We start from the raw sequence: 14149 nt of genomic DNA on the forward strand, positions 1-14149 counted from the left end.
TGGTTGGTGTTGCTGGATGTAGTGGGGCTCCTGGAGTCGCTGGGCAGATACCGGAAGTGAGTGGTGTGGCTGATATAGGGAACACAGGTACGCAGCTGCATTCAGGGAGTGGCATTACAGGTCTTGGGGTCTCTGAGAGCATGAGGTTGCAGAGCAACTTAGGTGCTGTGAGTGGCTGGCAAAATGCTGTGAGTGTGGGGAACACTGGAGTGAGCGTTATGCAGTCGACTGGGGCCTTGATGACAGGGAATCATACAGTAGGTTAGTATGGGGGAGCGCAGGGAGTTAGCACAATATCAACTAGTCAGATGGGCTTTATGACTGCACTGATCATGTCTCTAGGGAGACAGGCAGTTTCCCCTTATGATAATTAGCGGGGACCACATGCTTTGCTCACTAGCCAGGGGAATTTGGGCACAGGGCCAGGTATTGGACTGGGTAGCAGTGTGATTGCAGGTGTGATGCAGGGGCATGCTGATTCCCCAGCTGTGTGGGCACAGGTGTGCATGCGGGGAATGTGGATTGGCAGAGGGTGATCACTACAGCCCTGGAAATGAATTGGAGTGGGAGTTGGGGTACGAGTGATATGGGGGGGCCCCCGCTGGGGTCCCGTCCTCTTCCCAGAGTACTCCCCATCTTTCTGCTCTTTCACAGGCAAATATGGCGAACATATCTTCCAGTGGGACCGTGGGAGAGAGTGAATCTCAGCCTCGGTCGGAGCCTCCGCAAGCGGCAGGACCTGCAGCAGCTTCGGTAGTGGAGCCCTCAACTTCATCTGCAGCAGGGCAGCAGACTGTGACTGGTGAGCTTTTATTTCCTATACACACACATGCTGATTTGGGTACATCAGCTAGTGGGTCAGACTCAAAGTGGTAAGGCACTAGGTTTGGTGGGAGGTTGTGAATGTGAAACACAATATGTAAACAATTGTAATTGAATATGTAATTCCGTTATTTTGCCTATCGTTATAATACAGTACTAATAGAATAGTAACACATTCAATTCATTAGACCTCTTTTAAGCTTTAACTAGCACTATCCCATCCCCCACAAACAAACAAACTAGGTTTGGTGGGAAAAGGTCAGCGTATGTTTAGGATGATTAAAAAGATGTTCTCAGCATAGAAAAAGGCGAAGGCGGGGGTTCCAGTGTCATCAGTGGTGTCAGCGGGCAATCAGCTAGTGACACTGAGCGGAGGGGTAACAACACTCCCGATGTCCAGGAAGGTGGCCATGCAGGGGGATATGTATCCCTGCCTAGTACATTCCCTTTATGGACACTTGAAAACAAAAATTATCAAGAAGATCCACTAGGGAAGGTATGTGAATATCTTTAAATTGTCCGCTGAGGCTTATAGGGAAAAAGAGAGGGCGGAGGATGGTACTGGACCCAAGAGGGTCAAGCGCCCAGAGACTTATGAGGAATGGCAAAAGTGCTTCAGGGTCATGGCTACCTGCTATGTTGACAAGTGGCCAGCACAAGGGCACAATTTATACAAATATGCGGACACAATAGATGGCATTCATAAACGCTTCAAGGAAGGCGCATGGAGGGATTATTGTCAGTATATTTATAAGAATCTCAGTAGTGCTCTCCAAATAATATGTCAGTCTATGGCTGGGTTATAATACAATATATTTAATAATTATCCTTTAAAAATAAACCCTCAATCAATATGCATCTACTAGACAATAAAATTAATATAAATACCTGAATTATTTTTATTAGTTAATATCTATGGATCAGAATGTGAGTCAATACTATACATTTTAAAAACTATTAAAATATGTTATGCAGAGTTCATACATGTTTACCTTTAGAACTGGCCTTATTCACAATAGCCTTTCATTCAGGGTTGCATTTAAAATATCACAGTGAGACTTAAGATAGTAGCTACTAATATTCAGCAATACAATTAACAGTGCTAATAAACAATAGGACAATATATATATACAGGGAGTGCAAAATTATTAGGCAAGTTGTATTTTTGAGGATTAATTTTATTATTGAACAACAACCATGTTCTCAATGAACCCAAAAAACTCATTAATATCAAAGCTGAATATTTTTGGAAGTAGTTTTTAGTTTGTTTTTAGTTTTAGCTATTTTAGGGGGATATCTGTGTGTGCAGGTGACTATTACTGTGCATAATTATTAGGCAACTTAACAAAAAACAAATATATACCCATTTCAATTATTTATTTTTACCAGTGAAACCAATATAACATCTCAACATTCACAAATATACATTTCTGACATTCAAAAACAAAATAAAAACAAATCAGTGACCAATATAGCCACCTTTCTTTGCAAGGACACTCAAAAGCCTGCCATCCATGGATTCTGTCAGTGTTTTGATCTGTTCACTATCAACATTGCGTGCAGCAGCAACCACAGCCTCCCAGACACTGTTCAGAGAGGTGTAGTGTTTTCCCTCCTTGTAAATCTCACATTTGATGATGGACCACAGGTTCTCAATGGGGTTCAGATCAGGTGAACAAGGAGGCCATGTCATTAGATTTTCTTCTTTTATACCCTTTCTTGCCAGCCATGCTGTGGAGTACTTGGACGCATGTGATGGAGCATTGTCCTGCATGAAAATCATGTTTTTCTTGAAGGATGCAGACTTCTTCCTGTACCACTGCTTGAAGAAGGTGTCTTCCAGAAACTGGCAGTAGGACTGGGAGTTGAGCTTGACTCCATCCTCAACCCGAAAAGGCCCCACAAGCTCATCTTTGATGATACCAGCCCAAACCAGTACTCCACCTCCACCTTGCTGGCGTCTGAGTCGGACTGGAGCTCTCTGCCCTTTACCAATGCAGCCACGGGCCCATCCATCTGGCCCATCAAGACTCACTCTCATTTCATCAGTCCATAAAACCTTATAAAAATCAGTCTTGAGATATTTCTTGGCCCAGTCTTGACGTTTCAGCTTGTGTGTCTTGTTCAGTGGTGGTCGTCTTTCAGCCTTTCTTACCTTGGCCATGTCTCTGAGTATTGCACACCTTGTGCTTTTGGGCACTCCAGTGATGTTGCAGCTCTGAAATATGGCCAAACTGGTGGCAAGTGGCATCTTGGCAGCTGCACGCTTGACTTTTCTCAGTTCATGGGCAGTTATTTTGCGCCTTGGTTTTTCCACACGTTTCTTGCGGCCCTGTTGACTATTTTGAATGAAACGCTTGATTGTTCGATGATCACGCTTCAGAAGCTTTGCAATTTTAAGAGTGCTGCATCCCTCTGCAAGATATCTCACTATTTTTGACTTTTCTGAGCCTGTCAAGTCCTTCTTTTGACCCATTTTCCCAAAGGAAAGGAAGTTGCCTAATAATTATGCACACCTGATATAGGGTGTTGATGTCATTAGACCACACCCCTTCTCATTACAGAGATGCACATCACCTAATATGCTTAATTGGTAGTAGGCTTTCGAGCCTATACAGCTTGGAGTAAGACAACATGCATAAAGAGGATGATGTGGTCAAAATACTCATTTGCCTAATAATTCTGCACTCCCTGTATATACTCAGCTATTTAGCTGCAATTGATTCGAATACAATTCTAATTAGGATACTAAAAATACATATATTCTTACTGTAAACCGTTACTTTAAAATGTCTATTTATTTAAACTGGAACAAATTTTTAGTTACTTATAATTAAAATCAATTCTAAGATATATATATATATATATATATATATATATATATATATATATATATATATATAATCAAGAACAATTTAGGAAAGCACGCAGTTGCTAGTGTGAGTTGGTTGGTTGCTTAAGGGCTCAAATGTCCAAGCAACTCAAAATTAAATATGGTGCAGACCCTTAATTTAAATGTATCATGTACACAAAAGAGACGTACCTGGAATGTAATCCTGGTACCAAAAAAGACAGGGTTTCAACACTCTTTTAAAAGGACTCACAAATCACTTAAATGTAATTCAATAGCTTTAATAGTGGCAGCTAAATTCCACACAACATGGGAATAGATCCATGTAAATATTAAGACACATAAGCATACAAGTTCGACTCATGAATGACAGTTCAAAGGAACCTGACCGGTCAGGGGTACACGAAAAAGCACATGTGTGGCGAAGTGTAAATAGCAGTAGTATTGCTTAAGCACAGGTTTTTATAGTGAACCACTACACCCAACTACCTCAGAACCTCCCAAGTAATTGTCATGGAAGGTGTATCCTGGGCAGATATATGAACCGGGATCTAAGTGGTAAACACTGCAAAACCTGTGTCAGGCGCCTTGTAGAAAGTAATTTCACAGTTAGAAATGTATACAATTACTGCAATGTACAAAATATTGGTTTATTATATCAAGTGAGACCTCCTCTGGCTTTGCTACACCCAGCTGCTTACAGCACCCCTGCAGTTATGGGGCTACTTGCTGCGCAGGTTACAAAGGGGATCTAAGCAAGCCAGCAGGTGAGCCCCCTGAATATGTACATAAGTAGACAAGTGGGTAACAATTGAAGAGGTAACACAATTCATGCAATATTGATTATATTTGCATTGTGCATACACATATCCACAGAAAAAGTCTGCAAAGCAAGATGCAAAGATGTTAGCGTGAAGATGTCGCAGGTAAATTAGTGTTTTCACATGCAGGCAAATAAGAGTCAAGTTGTAGTTAATAGAGCACAGTCTAAGCAAGAAATGTATGACTCCAAGCGAAGACAGGTATCAAGATATTAGTCTCAGTAAAAGACAAAAACAGCGCCTTCTCCAACTTAACACAATGCCATTATTTTCTTCAACATGGTCACCTATTCCATATCAGTATTTTTCAGGTGTCAACATGTCACACTTATACGACCTTGCTTTCAGATGTTGTTGTGTCCAATATCCACAGAGGTGTGTATTGTCCCCACTTGTTAGCATTCCATGCCAGTAGCGATCTCCATCGCCAACGCCAAACACAGCGGTGCTCCACGTGTATCACGTGACCTGGTCGGCTCCACCAATGCCGACGCGCGTTTCACCCGCTCGACTGGAATTCAGACCGGGCTTCGTCAGGGCGTAATACTGCTTTGATCCATGCGTCCTGTTTTATAGATCAATGATGTTGCGCCTCTGCTGGAAGGTGAAAGTTTCACATGCTGCTACAGGCAGCTTTCAATCTTATGTGATTGCTATTATTTACAACCTTATGTTTCAAATTTATAAGAAGCAAAGCCAAAGTTAAGAAATGTTACATATTTTTCCTCAAACATTTATACTTGGTTGCTACAGTTAAAAACATTACTATCTGTCATTCAAGAAACAACATGTTCTTTTTATTTTTATTGTCTTGTATCTTGTAGAGTCTGCTTATTTTTGGTTAAGTAGAGTGGAGTGTAAAAGCAAAACACCTCTCCATATCGACACTCCACTCTACCTTATACACAATCTCATAGGAAGCAGGCCATATCTAATTTGTCATTGAGACCATTTGGAATTTGTGTCCCAAGGATTGATATCCACCTGCATTCCTTTCTCAGGAGGGTTTTATCATTATCTCCTCCTCTCCTGTTTATGATGCCTTTGTCTATGCCCACGAATCTGAGTGAATCAGGATTGCAATTATGTGCCAACTCAAAATGTTTTGCCACATTACTTTTAGGATTTTTATTCTTTACATCATCTCTGTGTTCTGAGAGATGCGGTCCTTTATCGCCCTCCTCGTTTTTCCCACATAGAAAAGTGGGCAATCGCAGGACAGCAGGTATACGACCCCCTCAGTATCACAGTTCACAAAATGTTTTAATCTATAGGTTTTTCCCGTATTCGTTCTGAACCCTTTTGTCTTGCGCATAAATTTGCATGTTACACATTTTCCACAGGGATAATTGCCTATGGATCTATGTTTTGTAAGCCAGTTACTTTGTCCTGTTTTGGACAAGTATTGGCTCCTCACCAACTTATCTTTAAGATTAGGTGCCCGTCTGGCAGTGACACTGGTAAAGTCACCTACTTCCTTTCTGACCCCTATGTCACTGGTAAGAATATGCCAATTTTTTGCAAGAATACCTTTCAGAGAGTTCCAGTGGCAATTATAATCAGTGATTAGTCTTATCTTAGATTCATTGTTCTTTGGTGTGGGCAAAAGAAGTTTCTCCCTGTCCATGTGTAAAGCATTATTAAATGCCCCTTTAACCACTCTCTTGGAATACCCTCTAGTCAGGAATCTTTGTTCCATTTCTGACGCGTGTTTCAGATATTTCTCTTTGCTAGAGCAATTCCTACGAAGCCTTATGTAAGGAATCCCTTTAATTACCTTATGCTGTACCTTTAAGGAAAATCAACTCCTCCCTATAAATGGCCACATCCTGCCTAAATCAATGCTGGATTATTGAAGTTCAACCTTGATGCTTCAGCCTTACGTTTACTCTGATCAGAAATCCTCTTTTGAGAAGCGCTGCTTGTCAAAGCTTATCCTTTTTGTTACCGGAGTTCCGCTCTTCATACCTGAGGGACACAGATTCTGTGTGTTAAGCCATACGTCATCAGCTACGGCCCTCTGAACTACAGCAGCGTCTCTTCTAACACACTCAGAGACGCCGGGTGAAAATCCTTTTGCTGCTTGTCCTGAACGCGGATCCTTGCACCTCCGCTCATAACTACACACCGGAACATCTGTTGTAGTGGAAGCGAGGTATGAACTGTTGTAATATACACATATCGCCTTAAGCTTATTTCTTGTTGTTTTTGCACCCCAGACTTCAGGCATTAAGTAAAAGGCAATAGTAAGTCACAATCTGTAACTTAGGAATATCCTTTTATGTTAGTTACAATTGTGACACAAAATATTATTTTCTCATTGTCATTATTTGTGAACTGTCAAACTCATTAATATCCAGATATATTGAGTCTTAATTATTATATTTAAATTGAAGATTCAAATTGTGAAGTCATCCATGATATATATTACATAATAATCCAGCCTAAAAATAATTAACAGGTAAAGCCTGCTGCTAATCAGTTTTTTCTTGACCTGTTAAAATAATTCATTCTTTTTGTTCTCCTCTCATATCATGGATCCTAACGCTATGGCAGACCATCTAAAAAACCTGTCAGACAGGGTGGACCTCCTTGCTAGTTCTTTTCATGAACTGCAAGTAGAAAATCAGGCCCTTAAAGCCTGTCTCAGGGAATCCCTTTCAGTTAAATCTAATACAGCTGAACATTTACCAGAACCCGCTGTATCAAATCCTGAAAAATTCTCAGGCAACCGTTTTCAGTTTAGAGAATTCAGGAACTCATGTCTGTTATTATTCCAACTAAAACCCAAAACTTATGCCTCTGAAAGAACAAGGGTTTTAACAATAATCTCTTATTTAAGGGGAGAACCTAGGGCATGGGCAGATACCTTTTTTGAAAAGGACGACCCTATCTTAGGGTCAGTAGATGCTTTTTTCACTGAAATGTCATCATTATATGACGATCCGTATAAACAAATTTCAGCTGAAAACAACCTAAGGGCATTAAAACAACATAAAAATCCGGTTGAGACGTATATAACTCAATTTAAAATACACGCAAGAGATTCAATGTGGAATGAAATTTCACTTAAAAATCAGTTCCGGCTAGGATTGAGTGAGGAACTGAAGGATGAGATTTCTCGTATAGGCCTACCGGAGACCTTAGAAGATTTCTACACTTTGTCTATATCAATAGACAGACGTCTTCGAGAAAGACGTTCAGAGAAAATGGGTATTGTAAAAAGATCACCTATACCTCCTACAACTTCTAGCAAGGACCAACCACAACCAATGGAGATCGGGTTCATAAAAGGACCTCTGTCTTCACAAGAAAAGGCTAGGAGAAAGAATTTGAATTTATGCTTGTATTGTGCTTCTTCTAATCATGGAGTGAAGGATTGCCCTCTATTGGCAAAACAAAAATTAGGTAAGGACTCTTTACATCAAACTAACTTCTTCTCCAAATTAGTTTCTACCTCATATCTCACCATACCTGTCTTTTTACAGTGGGAGCATTACAAGATCAAGACAACAGCCCTGATTGATACAGGTTCCTGTGGAAACTTTGTTGACATGAAATTTGTAACATCCAATAAAATCCCTTTAATTCCTAAGCAAACTCCAGTGTCTGTGAAAGTCATTGATGGTAGTACATTGGCAAGTGGTCCACTTACACATCAAACAATCCCCCTACACTTAATAATAGACAACATTACTCAGGAACAAACATCTTTCGATGTAATTACTTCCCCCATGTTTAATGTAATTCTTGGGATAAAGTGGTTGTGTTCACATAAACCTAATATAGATTGGCAACATTCCACTATTACCTTCCCAGAACCATTAGCTAAGAAACAAACTGTCACCACTCCTATCCTTCTCTCAGAAACCGATTCTGTAGATAAGATTGGTATTCCTGTCCATTACCAGGAATATAAGGACGTCTTCGATAAAATTGAAGCTGAGTCCCTTCCGCCTCATAGGGCATATGATTGCCCAATAGACCTACTTCCTGGTGTCTCGATTCCTTTCGGACATCTGTACCCCCTCTCTAAACCTGAGTTGGAAAACCTTAAAACCTACATAGATGAAAACCTTAAAAAAGGTTTTATAAGACCAAGTACCTCCCCAGCTGGTGCTGGTATGTTTTTTGTTACCAACAAGGATGGTACGCTTAGGCCTATCATAGATTATAGAGAGTTAAACAAGCGTACAAGGAAGAACAGGTACCCCCTTCCTCTAATACCCGAATTAATAGAAAGATTGCGAGGTGCCTCGTTATTCACTAAGTTGGATCTCAGAGGTGCCTATAATCTTATCAGAATGAGAGCTGGTGACGAATGGCTTACAGCATTTAGGACCAGATACGGTCTCTATGAGTATACTGTAATGCCATTCGGGTTATGCAATGCCCCAGCTACATTCCAATGTTTCATAAATGATATTTTCAGAGACATCCTGGATGTATATGTAATTGTCTATCTTGATGACATTTTAATTTATTCATCAGATTTGGCACAACACAGAATTCATGTCAAGGAAGTTCTTTCCAGGTTAAGACAGAATAGGTTATATGCCAAACCAGAAAAATGCATATTTGAAACAAAGTCAATAACTTTCTTAGGCTATCACATAACAGAGCAGGGCATATCTATGGATAACAAAAAGGTTCAGGCCATTCTCGATTGGCCAGTTCCCACCTGCAAAAAAGAAGTACAACGCTTCTTAGGCTTCTCTAATTTTTATAGGAAGTTTATTCCAGGTTTCGCAGCTATAAGTAAACCTCTCACAGAATTGACTAAGGACAACATCACCTTCTCTTGGACACAAAAAACCCAACAGGCTTTTGATTACCTCAAACAGAAATTTTCATCTGAACCCATTCTCAGTCACCCCAACATGAATCATCAATTTGTGTTGGAAGTGGATGCCTCAGAACATGCTATTGGAGCTATATTGTCGCAAAGACCTTCATTTAAAGAGCCTTTACATCCAGTAGCCTTTTTCTCCAGGGTGTTACAACCTGCTGAATTGAATTATCCTGTAGGGGAAAAAGAGCTCTTAGCGATTAAGAGTTCGTTTGACCACTGGCGTCATCTATTGGAAGGTGCTGTACATCCTATTGTTATATTTACGGACCATAAGAACTTACAGTACCTCCAAACAAACAAGACTCTCTCTTCAAGGCAACTTAGATGGAGCCTCTATTTCTCCAGGTTTCGATATAACATCACTTATAGACCGGGGGACAAGAATGGGAAGGCGGATGCACTCTCTCGGCAAATCAGAAGGAATATTCCAAACAATGCCCCCACTACCGTCATTCCTCGAGAATGTTTCATTGGTTTTCTAACTTCTGTGACAAATCAGATTAAAGACGGTCAAAGAACTGATGTTACCTTACCATTGGAAGATCTTACTCAGCATACTGACGGACTTTACTATAAGGATGGGAAATTGTACATACCACCTATTCACCGCCAAATGGTTCTACAACAGGTCCATGAGTCACCTCTTGCAGGACATATGGGTTTGACAAAGACTACTGACTTACTCCTACGTTCCTATTGGTGGCCCGAAATTAGAAAATCGGTAAAAACTTACCTGTCTAAATGTACCATCTGTGCTACCTCCAAACACTCCAAGCAAAAACCGTTTGGGTTTCTACAACCACTTCCAGCTCCTCAAAAACCATGGGAGAAAGTTTCAATGGATTTCATAGTCGACCTACCTAGATCTAATGGTTATAATACTATATTCGTTGTCACAGATCTCTTTTCGAAAATGGCCCATTTCATCCCCACAAATGCTCTTCCTACATCTGCTCATACCGCTGAACTTTTCATTAGGGAGATTATACGATTGCATGGTATACCTGAATCTGTTGTTAGTGACCGCGGTACGCAATTTACTTCTAGATTTTGGCGGAATCTTTGCAAAGCCTTACACATGGAACAATGTCTTACTACTTCCTTTCATCCTCAGTCGAATGGCCAAACGGAACGTGCAAATCAGTCATTGGAACAGTTCCTTCGTTGTTACTGTTCACAAGAACAGCATACTTGGGCTACCTTCCTACCGATGGCTGAATTCGCCCATAACAACCATGTGAATTCATCCACTGGCTTTAGTCCTTTTTTTATCAACTATGGACTACATCCTCGTTCCGATCTGTTGCCTAAAATCAATTCACCCTGTCCACAGGTGAATGATACTATCAATGATATCTCCCGCATCTTCTCGTCTGTTAAGGCTCACATTCTGGAAGCCCAATCCTCCCAAAGTAGGTACTACAACTTGCGACATAGGTCTGGCACCTCCTATGCAATAGGCCAGAAGGTATGGTTATCTACTAGAAACTTGAAATTGCATTACCCCAGTAAAAAATTGGGTCGCACCTATATTGGACCTTTTGTCATCTCTTCCATCAACAACCCCCTTACAGTCACTTTGGATCTTCCTTCTTCACTAAGGATCCATCCCACTTTCCACATTTCCTTGGTGAAGCCTTGTTCCTCGGATGTTCCCACGCTCAAGGACTTACCTGGTACTTCAACCTCGGGGGATCAGGTGGAGTTCCAGGTACACAGTATCATTGATTCCAGGATCGACCAGGGGCGTTTATTTTACTTGGTCCGCTGGTTGGGTTATGGTCCTGAGGATGATACTTGGGAACCTGCTTCTAACCTATCAGCTCCTAGACTCGTCTCCCTGTTTCACCGACGGTACCCTGACAGACCCAGGCCTTGAACCCTCGCTGTGGGTTCCTGGGGGGGGGGCTATGTAAGGAATCCCTTTAATTACCTTATGCTGTACCTTTAAGGAAAATCAACTCCTCCCTATAAATGGCCACATCCTGCCTAAATCAATGCTGGATTATTGAAGTTCAACCTTGATGCTTCAGCCTTACGTTTACTCTGATCAGAAATCCTCTTTTGAGAAGCGCTGCTTGTCAAAGCTTATCCTTTTTGTTACCGGAGTTCCGCTCTTCATACCTGAGGGACACAGATTCTGTGTGTTAAGCCATACGTCATCAGCTACGGCCCTCTGAACTACAGCAGCGTCTCTTCTAACACACTCAGAGACGCCGGGTGAAAATCCTTTTGCTGCTTGTCCTGAACGCGGATCCTTGCACCTCCGCTCATAACTACACACCGGAACATCTGTTGTAGTGGAAGCGAGGTATGAACTGTTGTAATATACACATATCGCCTTAAGCTTATTTCTTGTTGTTTTTGCACCCCAGACTTCAGGCATTAAGTAAAAGGCAATAGTAAGTCACAATCTGTAACTTAGGAATATCCTTTTATGTTAGTTACAATTGTGACACAAAATATTATTTTCTCATTGTCATTATTTGTGAACTGTCAAACTCATTAATATCCAGATATATTGAGTCTTAATTATTATATTTAAATTGAAGATTCAAATTGTGAAGTCATCCATGATATATATTACACCTTAGGAATTGGCCTTTGGGTATTCCTTTCTTTAGATGGCTGGGATGGTGGCTAGAGGCAATTAACAGGCTATTGGTCGCAGTGGATTTGCGAAAGTTCTCAGTTGAAACCACCCCTTTTTCCAGTTTCACTTCAATGTCTAAAAAGGCAATTGCCTCTTTACTGGACTGAACAGTAAGAGAGATGTTTCTATCATTTACATTTAGGGTGTCAACAAATTCTTTTAGGAGGCTTTCAGAGCCCTCCCAGATGAGGAAAATGTCGTCCACATATCTCAACCATATGTGGATATTTTCCTCAAATAGGGGGCTCTGAAAGACCTCTTCCATTTCCCATACGCCTAGATGTAAGCAGGCATAGGTAGGTGCACAAGTGGCACCCATCGCAGTGCCTCTTAGTTGTTTGTATATCTTGCTGTCGAACATGAATACATTATTTGTTAATACAAATCTAAGTAGCTCGACAACAAAGTCTGTGTGCTTTTGGGCATAATTTCCTCTTGTCATGAGGAAATGTTTACTTGCCTCAATGCCCACTTCATGCGGGATGGACGAATACAGACCTTCAACATCAAGACAAACCAAAAGTGCCCCTTTCGGAACACTCAAGCCTTCAACCTTTCTCAGGAAATCTGCTGCGTCTAGGACAAATGAGGGCATGGTCGTAAGGAAGGGTCTTAGAAAGTGGTCTATGTAGTTTCCAAGATTTTCAGTTAGGCTCCCAATGCCTGCTATTATGGGGCGGCCAGGTGGGTTTGTAGGGTTCTTATGTATCTTAGGGATACAATAAAAAACTGGCATTATTGGTTGATCAGGATAGAGATACTTAAACTCAGATAGGGTTATTACACCTTTGTCCTTTGCTCCTTTTAAAACAAAAAACAGTGCATTTTGTATAGAAGAAGTAGGATTAAATGTAAGACATTGATATTGTCTCTTATCCAGTAGCTGTCTTTTTACCTCCAGAACGTACATCTGCTCATCCCATAGAACCAGATTGCCGCCTTTGTCGGCCGCCTTTATGACCACCCCTTTGGCATTCATTAAGTCATTGAGAGCTTTTCTTTCGGCTTTATTAAGGTTATCACCTACCAAGCCAGTGATGGATATGTTCTGTAGATCTTTCTCTACTTGTTTAACAAAAATATTTACTGCCGGGACCATGGATAGCTGTGGCATATATTTTGATTTCGCTTTTAGGTTTGATGAAATATGGACATTGGTACCTATTTCCTCATCTTGTGAAGGAGTCTGTTGGCTACCTTCAGAGTCAGTGAGTAATTTTTGCAGGGCTAGTATTGTTATATTATCCTCTCGTGTAAGTGAGACATCCTCAACTAGGTGTTTACTCTTGCCCTTCATAATTTGTGAGAGTACAATACGCCTTGCAAATAAATGGAGATCTTTTAAGAAGTTAAACTTATCCAAGTTATTTGTAGGGCAAAATGAAAGACCTCTTTTAAGGACCTCTATGTGCATATAATTCAATTTAAAAGAAGACAGGTTAATTACCTGCATATTATTTTCAGCTAGTTCGAGTATCCCCTGCGACCTCGAGGTCGCCTCGGTCTGCTCTGACAATAATTCCTTTGACCCTGATCCTGACTCTGCTGGTACCGTTGCCTCGAGGGGTAGCGTCTTTCTTCTGAGTTTAAACTCAGACCCCCTTCTTCTCTTCCTACCACCTCTCCTCCTTCCCCTAAAAAAGACTGTTTTTTATCAAGAGTGTTTTTATGTTGGTCAAGTTCTACATCAGAGCTATCCGTCCCAGAATCATATGTTCCTTTTGTAGTTAAGTAGCTATATACTTTGTTGTTTTTGTAATCGTCATTATCCCTTGAAAACTTCCTTCCTTTTCTTAGTTTTATATCATTTTGTAGCCTAGCTATCTGATCCTTTATTTCATCATTCAATTTGGGGAAATTGGTGTTATGTTCAAAAGTGTTTACCACTTTTAGGGACTCCTCAACCTGTATAATTGTTTTAGCTAGTCTTTCTTTATTTCGTACAACCATTTTCTCCATTAAAATAATGGAGCAATCAGAGAGACTGGTATTCCAGTCTTCTAGAAATTCTTCTCCTCCCTCATCCTCACGTAGGTTTGTACCAGGGTCTAGTTTAAGACGAAGACCCCTTGGTATGATTTTGGTTTTTATGTAGTTCTCTAGACTTGAGGTTTCTGCCCGAAGCTTTATTTGTTTAACCAAGAGTTTTT

The sequence above is a fragment of the Bombina bombina genome, chromosome 2 (assembly GCF_027579735.1).
Source record: "Bombina bombina isolate aBomBom1 chromosome 2, aBomBom1.pri, whole genome shotgun sequence".
NCBI classification, from domain to species: Eukaryota; Metazoa; Chordata; class Amphibia; order Anura; family Bombinatoridae; genus Bombina; species Bombina bombina.